The sequence below is a fragment of the Hesperophylax consimilis genome, chromosome 18, assembly GCF_061612785.1.
Source record: "Hesperophylax consimilis isolate HC1 chromosome 18, BYU_Hcon_1.0, whole genome shotgun sequence".
In the NCBI taxonomy this organism is placed as follows: domain Eukaryota; kingdom Metazoa; phylum Arthropoda; class Insecta; order Trichoptera; family Limnephilidae; genus Hesperophylax; species Hesperophylax consimilis.
The window spans coordinates 4,573,207-4,591,089 of NC_142853.1; positions in this window are offsets into that span (position 1 = coordinate 4,573,207).

Below are 17,883 nucleotides of genomic sequence, written 5' to 3' on the forward strand. Positions count from 1 at the left end.
ACTTTAATACTGATTTAATTTTTTTCGAAAAGTTGGATCGTTAATTTAATCAGAGGGGAAAATACACAGTGCCAAAATAATAATTTGTGGATTATTTTTATAAACCCTTTTAAAAAGTCTGGTGGTACTATATATCGTACGTACGTAGGTAAAAATTACATACTACATTATTAATTTTGTTTAACTGTTTTTCTCATTTTCCGTAATTTTCTTTCAGCTTTTAGACTAAAAAACGTAGGATTAGCAATTTTTTTAACTTTCGAATTTTATTAAAAATATAAACATTTTGAAAATTATATGTTTATTTCAGACAGTAAAATTTGAGAGCTTATTTTTTCACCTATAATAAACATCCAAATATTCAATTAATTGGGATTTTACTGGGAAGCGGAAATACATTGGAGTTCTCCGACCTTCTGACAGCGTCTTTGAAATACAACATTAAATATACCGGTTCAATGATAACTTAACACAGCTTTAAAAAGTAGATATTAAGTTATTAAAAGCGATTAAACTAACTAACGAAAAACTAACATATAAACCTAATCTACGTAACTTGTATTGTAATCTTGTTTTTGTTCATCACTTTTTAAAAGTGTGATTAATTGTAAGTTTTATGAGTTATCCGTTCATTCAATGTGCCAATAGGACTTAGGGGTTAAACGCAAAACTGGTTTGTAAATAATTTTACAAGAAGGAAAAAATTTGAACAAGGGAAACCGTCCCAAATAATCTTAATCATGTTGAGGTTTGTTTAGGTATTGGCGGCGGATGCATTTGCTCACCTACTGCGTGGCGGGCTGGATGGGAGATATTGGCTGAGGGAGACTTTTTGACCTTTCCTTAAAAATACCCTCTACAGAGCATCCCCAAAGATGACACAGGCCGTGACAAAAAATATTTTCCTCAGGGCGTCCTGTGCGGAGTAAATGTAAAAATCGACCCTTAAAAACAAAGCTTTTTTAAGTACGCGGAATGGGTAGGTAGGTGATTAGTGGGGGTGTCGCTGAGTTAGGTACTAATTTAGCAACTCATTATTAGTATAAATACCGGGTTTTATCGTAATTAGGTCATTAGTCTTTGAGCTATAGTCGACCAAACATGTCGATCAAGGGGAAAAATGTGAATATGGAGAAAATGGAGTTCCGCGCTGTTATAAAATTCCTTACCAAGCAAGGAAAATCAGTTCAGACCGTACTGGAAGAGATGTCATCCGTTTACGGGACTTTGTCCAAGTAAAAATATATGGTTTACAAGTGGCATACCCTCTTTAAACAAAGCAGGGAGTCGCTTGAAGACGACCCACGTCCAGGAAGGCCTATCGAGGTGACCACTCCGGATGTTATTCAAAAAGTTTAAGTTCAAATATTAATTATTAGAAGATGCCCGACTAAAGAAAAAACAGCTCATATAAATGGTTGAAGTATCAGATAATACCATTTTCAAAATTCTTCGCGACCATCTTGGCATGACTAAAGTCAGCACAAGGTGAGTGCCGAGAATGCGCGCCGCCTCAAAAACAACAGCGCGTGGAGTGTTCTCGTGCATTTTTTGACCTCTGTAGGGAATACAATGATGGAGTGTTGGCTCAAATTATTACTGGCGATGAAATTTGTGTTCACCATTATGAACCTGAGTCCAAACAGGACTCTATGCAGTGGCACAAGAAAGGCACACCACCACCCAAGAAATTTAAGGTTTCACAATCGGCTGCGAAAATCATAGCGACAGTCTTTTGGGACTCATAAGGAATCCTGCCGATCAATTACAAAGATAAAGGTGTTTCCATAACCGGAGTTTACTACGCTTCAATTCTAGAGCAATAAAAGGAAGCTATCAAGGAGAAAAGAAGGGGAAAATTGACCAAAGGTGTCCTCCACGACAATGACAATTCACAAGAGCCGTGTTTCGATGGCTGCCTTTCAGAAGATGGGCTTCAAAATTTTGCCACATCCATCCTTCCTGACCTGGCTCCCAGTGATTATTATCTTTTTCCAAGCTTTAAAAAAGAACTTCGTGGGAAAAAGTTTTCAAGTGATGAAGAAGTGAAGGATGCAGTTTCGGCGTATGTTTTAGACAAAGACAAATCTATTTTTCAGGGTATACAAAATATGTTAATTGAAAGATCCGAAAAATGTTTTAGGGTAGCTAGTGAATACATTGAAAAGGAAAAATAAATTTGGATTTTTATTTCTACTCCTTATCCCCCATTCGTTCCTATTAATTAAACGTTTTGAAGTGAAACTTCTTTACGCGCGTTATGCAATTTCGAGGACCGGAGTAAAACCAACTCATGACCGTCATGAAAAACCGTGATCATTTCGCTATAGGAGCCTAGCCAATATTATATACCTACTTTAGGTCACTCTCCAAACTAAGCTTCGCGGTCTAGAGGCAGAGCGCTCGATTGTCGTCATAAAGAACCGAGGTTCGATCCCCGCTTTAACTAATTTGATTTTTCTTTTTGTGATTTTTTTAATAATATATTTTTTTAAAGTGATAAAATGCTCTCGTGCTGCGACTTTTAGATATTTTGACTATATAATATTTTGGTAGAATACGTAATAACCGCGGTCTAGAGGCAGAGCGTTCGACACTCGTTATGCTATTAATTTTTTTTTATCATATCGTCGCATTAATTCGTAGACTGCGTAACTCCAAATTTTTCGAAAATACGTTTTTAATGCCATCTGGTGTTAAAATTAGACCCGCATCGACTAGTAAAACTCGAAAATTTAAAAAAAATTAACCTTTTAGATAAACACAAATTAGAAAACTGCGTAAAATTATGGTGCCATTTTTACTCGCGAATACTTCGTAACTCCTTAATTCAGTATTGGCCGGTGAGCCGTGCACGCTTGTTGTGTTTTTGACTGAGGAAATTTATTTACGGTGTAATAGTTTTACCGTGAAATTAACTGAGATAAGTTGATTAATCAATTTTGAACATTTTATAACCTTAATTTTAATTGTGAAGTCACGAATAGTGTTTTGTATCTGTAGTCTAAACTGACGTCTTCTGCACCGTGTGACGCTCTGCTGTAGCTCTCTTGTTTTATGTGCCTCTGCGGTTTCGTAAATACCTAATAGGTCCTTGTTCTGTGATTATCTCTTCTTCAAGGTCACCATCTCTTTGCAAGTGGATCTCCTCCTGATGCATATCCGGATCCGGTTCTTCACTGTCCTCTTCAAACAAACCCAAAATATTTACGGTGGAACGTGCGGCAATTCCATCTCGTCTCTCCTCAGACACAGTCCGTTCTCTGTCAGGCATCTTCCGCGGGTCAAGCACATGTCTTGGTATGCCATCTACTTCGATGTTGTTGACTGAAGTAAGTCCTGTCACCCTTCCATGCACGATGTGCATCTCCCATCTACTGGTTTAACCGCAAGAAGATCGCCCACTTAGAGCTCAGTCAATACTTCCTCTATCCTATCCTATTCTATATTCACTTGCGCAGAAGGGTGTCTCCACGAGTGTGAAGTGTGAACAATACTAGACAGCGCAATACCTCAATCATCCTGACTTTTTGCAGCCAAAGATTGTACCGAAACACTGCCTGCAGGGGATCGCTTCCACTTCTGGCTGCAGTTCTCTTTATTGTTTGATGATGTCGTTCAACTATACCGTTTCCAGCTGGTCGGTATGCCGCGCAAAATCTTTGACAAACATTCCATCTCTTACACTTATCTGTAACACTGTAGGAACAAAATGCAGTATCATTGTCCATGAGAACTACTTTGGGCGGGCCTCTTTCCCGAAACACTTCTTCCAAATGTCTGATAATCGAAGCTGCATTATCTGACTCGATTTCCCGCCACACGGCAAATCTACTTGGACCGCAATCGATAAATGTGAGTAAACATTTCCTACCGAAATGAGTAACATCAACTGCCAAGCGACTCCAGGTTGTCACAACATTAAGATTACCCGCTTCATGGGATGATGGTGGAGGGTCAATTGTCCTGCATTGTACGCAGGAACGCACGCATCTATCGACGTCCTTTCCTCTCGCCTCGAGATCGACCAGCCGGGCAAGATGAAGCGTTCACTTTACTCCAAAGTGATGCTGAGCATGAAGAGTTTCTACGCTTAAAGCACATGTTTGCTCACCAGTTCCACTTTCAAGTCTCTCCCACCTATCTTCACACTCTGAGGAGTCTCTTTCACAACGTTTCCTGTCATGGCTACTCTTTGCCCGGGTCTTGCAAACCCTAGTAAGTACATCAGTTTTATTTCTACAGGACAACAAGGGTGATCGACAATGTCAGATCAAATTCTTCTACAATCTCCTTCATCAACTCCAAGCGTCACTTAACGATCATCTCTGACACGACTACTCCCGGTCAGTGTAGATCTCACCCAGCACAAAACCGTCGCCGAATCTGTAATGATCTCCAGAGTTTGAAAATTTCACTTGAGAGTCAGATTTAATCCCTTAAGGAAGGAAAAGTACCAGCATTTACAAGACTTAAAACAGACATTAGAAAAGGATTACCACTCCTTTGCGCACTTGAAGTGAAATGACACTAAACTGCGCTATATAAATTCCATGTTATTATTATTATTTAACGATAACCTTCCGCATCATTAAAATCATTAAAATGCATCTAAATAGACTGCCTCGACATACACATACATTGTTGTGTTTTATTTTGTAAATGTAAAATTCCTATCTCCCAAATTTTCCGCTAGGTTGTTCATAAAACTGTTCGCAGAAAAGTATGTATCTTTTGTAAAATGCGTATCTCCATTCTCGGTTTTTACGTAAACTTCGTAACTCCGATTTGAAATAGAAAGCCTTAACTTACAAAAGTTTAATGATTGAAAATAAATTTCCAAATATATTATATGTTCGAAACATAAATAAAAAGAATAAGCCGTCTTTCATTTTTTTTCACTACGAGGTTATTTGTGCCTCCTGTAAAATTTTACTTTTGGGAGTTACGCATTCTACGAATTAATGCGACGATATGATACTTATAAATATGTCAATAGACAGAAAAAAGAGAGAATGAAATGAAAAGAGAGAGAGAAGAATAATAAAAGTTTCACTTCCGTAGTGCGTAGGCTTGCCACACACTGTATTTTTTTTATTAATAGTTGTATGGAAAAATCCCTTTATTTTGTTTGACAGAGAATTTAACCTTCCTCCCCAGGGACTGGCTCTTAACCTCTGTGAGCGTTTAAAAAATATTTTTATAATAATCATATTTTTTTGATTTTACTGAGGATTAAACCTTCCTCACCAGGGACACTGCTATCACTTAACCTCTATATTAATTGAATGGTACCGAGATTTATTCGTACATTTATTCGTACCGTATTTTTTAATATTTTTAACCAAATTTTAGAGAAATGCGAATCTGTGCGTGAGTTCAACCAAAAGTTGTAAGAGCGCATTGCAATCGACAGTGAGTCTATCGGCCAAGTTTTAGTTTATTTCATTTATTTATTCATTGCATTAAAATAGATGTATTAATATAAAACATACTTCGTGTATTTTCGTTTGTTTTAAAGTTTATAGGCCAATCCCACGCTAAACTGTTAAAAATTGTTTATTCGTCGAATATTAACGTAAGCAACATATTTTTTTGACAGTGGAAAATGGAAAAATGAAAATGGCCTTGAAAGATGAAACAGCTGTAACAATAACAAAAACCCAAAAATACTTACAGAACTTAATAATTATATTAGGTATTAAATTTGATTTTAATAAAATTTAAAAAAAAAAAAATGGAGTTCTACGAATTAAACACAAAAACAATAAATAACATGTTTTTTAATCATTTACCTACAAAACGAATCTTATCCATTTTTTTGTATTTTAAACTTTTTGCAATATAATGTTGCTCTCAGTAAGTCGCAGACAAACTAGATTTTTTAATATAACCTAATCAGTCAGCTCTAAAATGGGTGGAGGATTAGCCGAGGATCTGCAAGACGAGCTTTTTTCCAATATCTAGACAAAAGATTCCTTTTAAGAAAGTTTGGTGAATGAAGGAACTTTTTAGCTTTTTCAGTTATTTTGGTAGCGGCCTCGACTTTGGAGTAAGTGCTTCGCTAAGGGCGGGACTCCAAGAGACTCAGTTGGCATTTAAATAAAATATTTACATGAAAAGAAGATTAATCAAAGATTACTACTCGTATATTTGGAATCTTGTGAAAAGATTACAAACGGTTTTAAAAAATCAAGGAAAGAAGTGATGTAAATAGAGTACCCTTCAAACGCACGTGATTAACTTTCTATAGGTTTGTTTTATTTATGGCATCAAAAATAATTTTGATGGTAAATTTAAGAGTTTTCTAGAATCTATATCAAGAGTATTCATAATGCAAAAAAACTATGTTTACATTCAAACAAATGTTATGAGATTACACAAAAACTATCCTCACACATCTTTATGTAAACATATACAAATAGTAGGCAAAAAGATTAAATACTCATTATACTCGAAACAATACGATAGTCTTAACACAAATTTCCGCAATGCAAACTACTTACAACGAAACTTTGGGCATTTTGCGACAAGATTTAATTCATATTCCTCTCTCACAAATTTAAATAACTTTTTCCATATTTTGCTGCCTCAGTTAAAGTCACAAGGAGGAAATCCATAATTGGTTTTATTTTACTATATAATACTTATGTACAAACTGATTAAATGTAAACTGTCGATTTCCTAAAAATGAATAAATAAATAAGATTTTAAAATATTCTTTAATTTGACACAATAATTAGCAAAAAAAAATAATGATAAGGGCCTTAACCGGTGCAATCACCCAAATTATAAATTATTTATTCAACAAAACTATCTTAGTACAAGTTTAGCTATACTCATATGTATTATAAATTAATTTAAATGACTGCCTCAACACAGGCTAGCCTAGTGCGACAGGTTATGAGACACCTCAACTTTCACTAGACATTTATATTGGTCACATACTGATAACTATTTATATCTCAATATTTTCTATTGTTAATTTTATTTATTACGTATTTTATAGACAAATTTCTGACAATAAAGATACAATATTATCTGGAAAATTTTAGAAAACCATTATTTTGCCTTTATTTTAAAAAAAACCCTAGGAAGCTCGTGTGGCATAAATGAGAGTGCAGCAATTTTTTTTTATGGAATTAATTTTTTTTAAATTTACTTTTGAATCAAAATAATACTTTTTTAATTGTGTCTGGAGCTAATGAGAATAAGGCATTTCCAATTTCGGGGTACGTTGTGAGGCTGAAGGTAGCGGGTAGGGGTAGGAGATGGTTAAGAATAAGGTGGGGAAGTGCTTAGCTTTTCAGATGATTTAGAACGTTCTGATTCTGAATAGGGGTCTTTCACCAATGTCTGAAACGTTCTGGAACTTCTCGAACATATAGGTACAACCAAGTACTCGTATTATTTTAAATGAAAAAATTATGAAACAAATCACATCAAATTTACTTGCGCACGCCGGTACTTGTACCCACGACCTCCGAATTCGCATTCTAGGATCGTAACCACTCACCGCAAAAAGCGAAAAATGAAAAAAAAATCATATTTCTCATTGGTTATAATTTAAACGATTTGACAAATTAAATCAATCACATTATTTATTGTTTTGGTGTTTAATTCCTAGAACTCCATTTAATTTTTTAAATACATTTAAAATAAATCAAATTTAATAATGTTATAATAATTATTAAGTTCTGCAAGTATTTCTGTTATTTTTACAGTTTTTAATGTGACAGCTGTTTCGGCTTTTGAGGCCACAGTTTGATAATGGCCTCAAAAGCCGAAACAGCTGTCACATTAAAAACTGTAAAAATAACAGAAATACTTGCAGAACTTAATAATTATTATAACATTATTAAATTTGATTTATTTTAAATTTATTTAAAAAATCAATCACATTAATTTATTTTTGCTGAAATCTTATCATTAATTCAGCGTGTGGAAAAACCTATCAAAATTCAAAAAAATATTTATACTGCACAAAAATACAAAGTACAAAGGGTATCGCTTATAGGTTACATCCTATTTCTTCCAGCTAACCCAACAAATACACATTATATTACATAACCCAACGATTACATGTTTACAAATTTATGTATGTAAAAAATAAAAAATAGAGGTATTTAATTTATTTAAGGTGTAGTGACATTTGTTTAAAAGAAATGTTTTTAAGTGATGATTTAAATTTAAGTATTATTTGTTTGATTCTACGTGGAAGGTTGTAATACACTTTATTCCAATGTTAATTAACAATTTAACAATTGAGAATAATATATAACTAAATATTATTAGAAGCAGTTGATTTAAATGCACATGTTAATTATTTGCAGTCGACAACTTCTACAAATATTTCATAATCTTGATCACTTGGCAAGCTTCGTTGCAATATCAGCTTACTCATTACCCTCTGCCAAAGAATTTGTTATCATGTTCGTAGAAATAAATCTGTTAATATACCAAAATAGTCTTAATGAAAATAGACTGAATACAGTGGAGATGAGTTCTCTGAGGTGTATGTGTGATAAAACCATGTATGATTGTGTGAGAAATGTGAAGATCGGCAAACAATGCACGGCTGATGTAAACGTAATAAGTAAGATTAGGAAAGGGACGCTTAGATGGTTTGGGAATGTAGAGCGAATGAGTGAAAAAAAGTGTGCAAGAAGAATATACGACGTAAATGTGAATGGTAGCAGAAGTCGGAGACGTCCGAGGAAGACATGGCACGATCAAGTGTACCAGATACTTGACTCCCATGAGAGTCAGAAAAATATGAGACGATGTATGAATGTGAATGAGGCAATGAGTGTATGCCAAGACCGAGTAGTTTGGCTGTTCTTCATCTCTGCCTACCCCTGCGGGGAAGCGGCGTTATGGTTAGTTAGTTAGTTAGTCTTACCTTTACATATTCTCTAATACGTAGCTGCAGCGTTGGTATGGCTATACGAGGAAGGGTGGCGCCTATGTTCGGTTTAAAATCGTTACTTCGTCATAATAATATTACAAACCTCAAAAAACGATGTGATTTCGCGTTTTGCGTTTTGTTGCTAATTTCACTTTATTTGTAATGTCATTGACCCAGTCTGTTTTCGATTGCATTGTAATCTGGGCTATTTGATTGTGCGTTCCGTAATTGCTGTGGAATATCAATTTATTGGAATATCAAAATATTCCTCCAATAGTGCTACAAATGGGTATTACTGCTTTTTAAATATTTATCAAATCAACCAGATTGTTAACAAAGTCCGCTAAATTCGTCCTAAAACGATCGTAATACGTTCCTATTCCTAGAGGTTGAGCTGCTTAAAAATTTGTCAGCCACTAATACTACCGTTTTACGCGTGCGCGTGAGTATGAGTAAAGTTTTCTGCTAACCCGATCTTATCCCCCCGTATTATCGATTATGAGTACGACTGACAGAGTATAATTCAAATGTTAATCAGTACTTGATTTAGAAATGCTTTTAAATACCAGTTCATATCACGTCAGTTATTTCTGCTAGGAGCGTCTAGTGTCTAGTATCTAGTGTCTGTGATAATTACTTCACATGAATCATAATCATTGTTCATGGTGTCTAATTAGACGTTAGACAGATGGCAATAGGACCTACCCTCTCCCCTTGTCACTTGATATATTCCATTCCTCCACAAATTAACACGCAATATTCCATACAGCACAATATTCAGATCACATTCCAGATAACACGAAAACAGGGGTTAATTCTGAATTCAAAATGATTTATTCAGGACTAATTTGAATAATTTTTAAAAGTACTCAATGGATTTGTCAAAAGCTCGAGATTCTATCAGTAAACTGACGTTTCATGAATATTCTGAAACAGGTAAATCTTTGATCTTATGTTAAATTTTAAAATAAATCATGCATTTTATGTTAGGTGAGGGTGAATTTATATTAAAACAGTGTTAATTGTGGAAGTTCAACGGCCACTAAAAATTAACCTTTCATTAATAAGTCTTAGTTAGAATGGGTTTCGATGCAATAGTCAATTATCGTGTCAAAAGGCGAACGATAATTTTGAATGCTGTTTTTGTGCATAAACCAGCAGCTAAAGCACTTCGTGGATATTAATTTTAAAATATTTTAGAGTCTGGGTGTTGCGATGATGGTCATAAGTGTAAGTATGACGAACCGTCCTAAATATTGATACGAAGTTGTAGACGACTCTTAGTATCACCAATATTTGCTTGAAATAGCCTTAGCAGTGACCAAATCTGAAGAAACAGACAGTTCCCAACCATCTTCTTCTCCATATCCTTCTCATCCCCAATCCTTTCTGTCTCACAACCCACGAACACCCCTTTTAGGGCTTCAATAGTTCCTCTTTTTTCGGGCATTTATGACTCTTATTCACATAAAAACCAATGAAATACAAAAAAACTTGTTTAAAACATATAAAAATTCATACGGATGAAGGCGCACAGGTCATTGATCAAATGTTTGTTCAATGTCATTTCAAAGTGCTTGAGATTTAACTCCTGGGAGGACTTTATAAAACCAAAACACGAATTAGAATTTGCGCCTAGAATTCTATAGTTTTAAGTAGGTACACAGTAAACTACTCGTATCTCAGAAATCCCTAATTGAATTGTTGGATAAATAATACGAGTTTATTTTATGTATGGAACTCTTTTGCTACTGTGTAGCAAAAACATTTTCCTCACATAGAGACATTTATTATTCATTTATATTCGTTTGCTAAGGCGATTCTTATCTTGTTAGAAACGTGTCTTTGAAGCTGGGTCTAGGCTAGAAGTGTAATATCACAACGTTTAGATAATATCTTTATGTTCCTGAAGGTAATAATATAACAAACATGGGTTCCGTTTGTCATTGCTACTACCGCAAGCGCTGGGCACAAATCATCTTGTTATTTTCAGAAGGGCTAATCAAAATACATTATTTTTGATTAGTGTACGGGATTAAATGTGTAGGAAAGTTGACCAAATATATGTGTTATTTTCCCGATTGTGCTGCGTTGCAAGGTTGCAAAACTTCAAATAAATTATTTCATCACAAAGATGGAGAGATTGTGTAATCACTGATATTCGTAGATGGTTTTTTGATAATTATTTTTATACACTCTAAATTGCATGTCCTCGTTTCTTAATCAATGTTTTCTCTCTTTGGATGCTATGCGATTTTTTTAATGAGAGAAACCTATCCATTGAAGATACTTATATTAAAGACTTTTGATGATAAATTGTTATGTCAACACTTTAAAATATCTATCAATATTTATCTTTGCAAAAATAAACGGAAAATGATTATTTTTTCTTATAAAAAAACATCCGTATTTATACTTATATCGGTTTATCCCATAAAATCATGCATTTGTTATTGTATTTGATTGCACAATTTTATAAAACTTTTTATTACTAAAACATAAATAGGTTCCATATTTTCACATCTTGTTTAAGACCTTAAAACTGTAAATGTCACATTTTATACTATTTACATTTCACATCTTGTTTTATTTTTTAGTTCATTTTATATATTTTATCTTCAAAGATAACGAACACTTACTTAAACCATAGAAATTTTATAATCTACTATGATACCCACGCATAGGCTTAGAATTTGTAGGATTTATTTCTACGTACTTTAATGTATTCTTATTTATGTAACCATTCCAAAAAGATGTAATTTTATCAAAACTTTCTAAATAAAAAAGAAAAAGAAAAATAATCGTTAAAGAGGGAGGAAACGTAATTTATAACATAAGACCACCTTTAAAAGGTTTTTTAACTGTCTTCTATAAAACGATACATCTATGCATAGAGTAGCAAAAATGGCGCTATGGTTGATAGGCTCGGTATATCTGTTTAAGCTCGGCTCGATTTGAATATCGAACTTAGCGCAACTTGGAACATAATCCGTACATAGAGCGGAAGCCTAGATATCAGCAATATTACACGTATTGTCTATGATTGTAATAGAGGAATGTACTTGATTTTCACGTTATTGATATATCTATGCTCCTACGTCATTGGGAGATCGATAACTTTCAAAATCTCAAATATTTTAGGCGGGCCAATGTACGTGTTGTTTTTTTGATAAGTTCCTCACTTCAATCAGCATAGTGCTATATGTGAGGATACTAATTTTAAATAGTAATTGTTTTGCTGTAGTCAATGCACTTTGTAAAATTATGACAAACAAACCGCTGAAAACACTGTTATAACGTTGAAAAATTCCTCGTATAAAATCTTACCAGACTATTTGTCTATTTTAAATTGATCGTCAATTAATAACATCAACATCCCCATCCCTCTATGAATGTAACCATTCATACTGATAAAATTATGCAATTTACGTGTATTTCAGTGAGATGGAAGTAAGTAATTACTCACGTAAATGTCATTTGCTACTGCTAGCGCCTCGGTGTCTAAAATGGGAACTATCTGCGGCTTACCAAGGCTTAAGCGGTCGAATTAGCCCGCTTAAATTTGCGCGAGGAATGCCGTTCACTGATATACCGGGCCACAGTGTTCTAAATATGCGAATGTTATGACGGAAAATATAAAATCTATTTTTACTAATAGCGAGAGGATTATTTGTTACAGTAGATGGGAAAAAAACAAACATTTGATTGATAATAGAATAACATTGATTTAAAATAATAAATAAGAGATTTTTTCACATTTTAACATGAAGATTAACTTTATAATTAACTAAGTTTATGTGTTTAGTTATCTCTGTAAACATAATTTAGGTTTATTCTACTATCTTCAATTTACAGCCAAGATTACAAGGTTTAATCTCTACTAAAAAGGACCTTTTATGTTCAGTGCCAGGGCCACGGGTCCGACACGGCCCTAACTTGGAATTTCTTTACATTTGCGGTTTGGAACTTTAGCTGTGGGATTATCGCAATAAAACTTAATTTACTGTAAGCTCGGGATTTGTACCTAAGCTTCGCATCAGCGGAAAAAAACCTATTCCGGTTTTAGTTTAAAAAAATCATTTCCTTTGGCGTGGTGACTAGTAACTTGAACATTTATCGTAAAATCATAGTTGATAGTAAATAACACTGCAGAGAATATAAAAATATAAAAAAAACATCACGACTTTAGGCCCAAAGGTCACGATTCAAAAATTTTGCAAATCTTAAAAAATAGAAATAAAACTGTTAATACACTCGTGGGTTTGCGGAAAATAGATTTGAATATCATTAAAATAGCACATAAAATGGCGATTGCTGTGAACTGTGCGATTTTATTTATTTTTATTATTTTGTTATTGATAGAATGACATAATAATAATAGGTGTTTATTCCGAAATGTGGGAGGTTTGGGCCATCCCACACATTTTGATTTTACAATGACATAAAACAATAACAACAACAAAAGAGACATCAAGCGTTAGCTTGACGAGGACAACAACTCTATTCTGTGTGCTGCAATGTTTGAGTCTGGACATTTATATTGCTTATAATTATTTGTTATCCTTTAATCTTTACATAAAACCTTGCCTTATAAACATTAGCTTATCATTAAAAAATAATAATATTTAATAAGTCAAAAATATTTCACCAATAAATGAAGATGTCTCGACGCCATCTAGTGAGAAATTTCACACTAACAAAGCCTTTCCTACAAAATTAAATTGGTTGTTTACAGGGGAAAATAAATATAATTAGCAGTAGTTGTTGATTGAGGTAATAGTAAATATAGAATCGTTTAGCGGGTTGGAAATAAGCCGACATAGCTCAGTGGTTTCAGAGCACCTGACCGGACATCAGAAGGCACGGGTTCATTTAGCGTTGGCGGCATTTATTTTTACTCGGGAGATATTTTCAATTTGTATTGATATTTCAGGCGACTAATTATTGCTCATTTTATTTATTTATTTTATTTTATTTTGTTTATTGCAGAAACAAACAGTACATAATTACATGGATGACAATAGTTACAAAGTTATAAAAGTTAGTATAATAATTGGTACCAATGACATGTCGCTGACATATATACATAGGAGGTATATTATACATAATTATTTGTTCTGGACATTTTTGATCGGATCTGAAAAGGACATTTTTGGATGCATTTTTTTTTTACTCTCCCTTAAACCTGCTACCCGGGCTCTTATGAGAGCTGCAAAACCTGGTACTCGCCCTTCTGTGAGCATGTTGGAAGCGCTGCAATATCTGGGAAGGCCAAACATCATGCGGTAGGCGTTGTTATAATATAGTACGCGTAACTTGTCCGTGCTGCTCTTCTTAATAAAAAGATGTACAAAGCTAAGATGTATTTACAAACATTATTTTATTATGAAGCCCCCATTTTAAAATTTAATTAATTTTAAAATTAAATTTAAACTATTTCGTAAGTCGACTGCTTGTGATCTACCGTGATCCTCCGAAATAAACGTTAAAAAAACAATCAAATTTACATGATTAGGTATATTGTCTGCAATGCATTGCAAAACCATGATAGCGTTCGTGGTCGAGGGGCAAGGCTATTGACTAGCAAGCTGGAAGTCGTGGGTACGAATCCAGGCGTGCGCAAGTAAATTTTATTTTAAATTTATATTTCATAAATAACTCACTTAAAATAATATAAAGTCTAATTGCGGCATGTTCCAGAGTAATAGATACTCTCAGTATGGTGTAAGACCACCATTCAGAATTGTAAATTTGCTTTTGCCGCGTTTGGTGACCAGATCTGAATACCCAGGTACTTCCTCACCTTTCTCCTCCCTATCTCCTTCCCCAACCCACTATATTCAGCCTCACACCATACCCTGATTGGCGATGCCATAGTTTCACTGACTCCAGAAGGTTGGCAGCAGTTGGGACTCTTGTGAGTTGTCACATTATTTTTTTCTTGTTATAAACGTAACTCCGGCTATAATCTGCGTGTAAGGAACATATAAGCAAAAAATTCGCATTCGCTTTACATATAAATACCTCAACACTTATTTCCGTAAGAATTCCATGAAGCGTGCTATGAAATAACAATTTATCCGTAATAAGTGCTTTCTTTGCGTTATTTTCCTAATATAGTGCCGGTACTAAATGCTATTCAGAGCGTACTAAGAAGGTATTATTACCCATTACGTAATACGTTTCGGCAAAGTACTTTATTTCTCACTTACAAGGTATTAACCTAATATTTTGTGCATGCTTCAAATGTCTTTATTACGCCGACGCTGTTAAAATATAACCCAGCCATACTTCACTCGCTGTGTCGCGGCAAATTAGACTCCACTTATTTCGTCACGATAAGACCTGCTTCACAGCTACCACAGTGGCACGAACACTTCGGTTCTTGATATGCGATTTAAAAAATAATTGCAATAAATGTATGTCAAACTAAAGTACAACATAATTTATATGGTTTAGATTCTACCCCGGAAAGAAAAAAAGATCTTGGGTTCAATTGAGGAAAATAAAATTAAATTCACAACAAAATTACAAAATGGATTAAAAACAAAAAATACAATATTACCAAAATGTCATAGCATAAAATAAAAACAAAAACTACACGTAACACACAAAACCAATATAAACACACATCACTAACAAACACACAAGATTATTTTCAATGTATTATATTTTAATTTAAAATATATTATTATGTATTTTTAATTTAAATGTATTATTTTCACTTTAAATGTATTATGTAGATTATATTTTCATATTATAAAATGAAGGCCTCAGCACGGGCAAGCCACCCAGTGAGGCCTGCATAACTGGATAACTTAAAATGTAAAAAATATTGTACCAAATAAAATAAAATAAATAAATTCCTATTTTTTTTTTGTTTTTTTTTTTTTATTTGATACAATATTTTTTACATTTCAAGTTTTCCAGTAAGGTCGGCCTCACTGGGCGGCTTGCCCGTGCTGAGGCCTTCATTTTATAATATGAAAATATAATCTACATAATACATTTAAAGTGAAAATAATACATTTAAAATATAATCTTGTGTGTTTGTGAGTGAGGTGTGTTTATATTGGTTTTGTGTGTTACGTGTAGGTTTTATTTATATTTTATGCTATGACATTTTGGTAATATTGTATTTTTTGTTCCTTAATCCATTTTGTAATTTTGTGTGTGAATTAATTTTTATTTTCCTCAATTTTAATTTCAAGTTTTACACTGTTGAAAGCTTTTATAGCATGGTATTGGTAGTGTCTTTGTCCAAAGCTTGAATTTACTGTCGGAGTTTTTATGTTTTCTTTGTACGCTTGTCTAACTGGTCTGTTAGTGTTCTTTTGTGTATGTTGAAATTTTTTTTGTCAAAAATGTAGTTTAGTAGTGTTTTAACGTATAATTGGCGTATATCTAGTACGTCACAGCTGTTGAATATTTGGTCTGTATCAGTCAGTCTATGTTTTTTTAGTATTACCTTTAAGATCGTTTTCTGTGCGTTTTCTATGTAATTGGTAGCCGAGTTTGTTGCTCCTCCCCAAGCAATAATTGCATATTATATTATTGATTGGCAAAGTGCAAAATATATTGTTTTCAATTGTTTTATTTTATATATGTTTCTGATGTTTAGGAAAATGTGTATTGTTTTGAGAAGTTTATTTGTGATTTGTTTGATGTGAGGTATCCATGTTATGGGCAATTACGATTCCTAGATACTTTATTTGTTCTGTTTTTTCTAGAGGAGGGCAATCGCAGATGTTGGTGTTTAAACATTCGTGTATTTTTATGGTGTTTATGTTGTTTTTTGGTGTCCCGTGCTATTTATACTGTATGTTGTGAATTTTGTCTTTGATATGTTAAATGTAAGTATGTTTGAGTCTAGCCATGTTTTCACTTGCGAGATTCTCAAATTCGCTATGTTATATACATTATTCCAATCCTTAGATTTGAAGAGTAAAACTGTGTTATAACCGTTATCTTTTTATTTTCTGTGTCTTGTTCTGTTTCAAGTTTCGTTTCGATTTATTAGTATTATCTTTTTCTTCATTGATATAATACATTGATGTTATAACCTTAAAAGTTAAAGAAAAAAATTTCCTCAATATTCTTTTAAACTTTTATAAAAAGTCAATAGGGATCTCATATAAATAAAAGTTGAACATGTTTATCTAAGAAACTATCTAGGTTACAAAGCAATTCATTAGAACATATATGATCATTTAAAAAAGAAGCTGCCAAAAATATGGGAAAAATTAGTTGCAGAATGATATAGTTCCCCCAATGGTCGAGTGGCTAAGAAGCTGTCCCTTCAAGAGATTCTGGGTTTGACTAATCGTGACCGTTATCTTTTTTATTTTCTGTGTCCTGTTCTGTTTCATTTTTCGTTTGGATTTATTAGTATTTCCTTCTTCTTTATTCATAATTGAGTTTTGTATGAGCAGTCCTGTAGGTATATTGTTTATGGCTTCTTCTATAACAGATTCTTCAATAGTGAACATCTGCTAACTCGAACAAGCAACCAGCATCTGTTTTTCCTACTCCTACAGCCCCTACCTTAACCCGTCTCACAACGCTGCCCGTCTCTCAACGGTTGTAGAGTGCAGAACTCTAACATGGAATGAAGCGGTGTTTGACCAAAAAATACTAATTATCGGCTACGTATTTATTGATTTTAAAAATGTCTGTGCAAAATCATTTACAAAGCTATTTTTTCAGTCACGGTGATGACCATTTTCTTTAGTCATTGGTGACAACTTATAATTATCTTTTGTTTGTACATCAATATCAATATATATTATAAAAGTAAGTGTACAATGTGCGTGCTGCTAAAACTCAGAAACGAGTTCCGTTACGATCAAAGGAGTTATATGGTGTCTCTTTCTATCCTTCATCCATGAAGAAGGTTCTCGTTTTCTTCTCGTGCTTTTGAAGATATAAGGGCTGAATGTTTCACCCTCTAGAAATTTATAGAACAGTCCAGAACA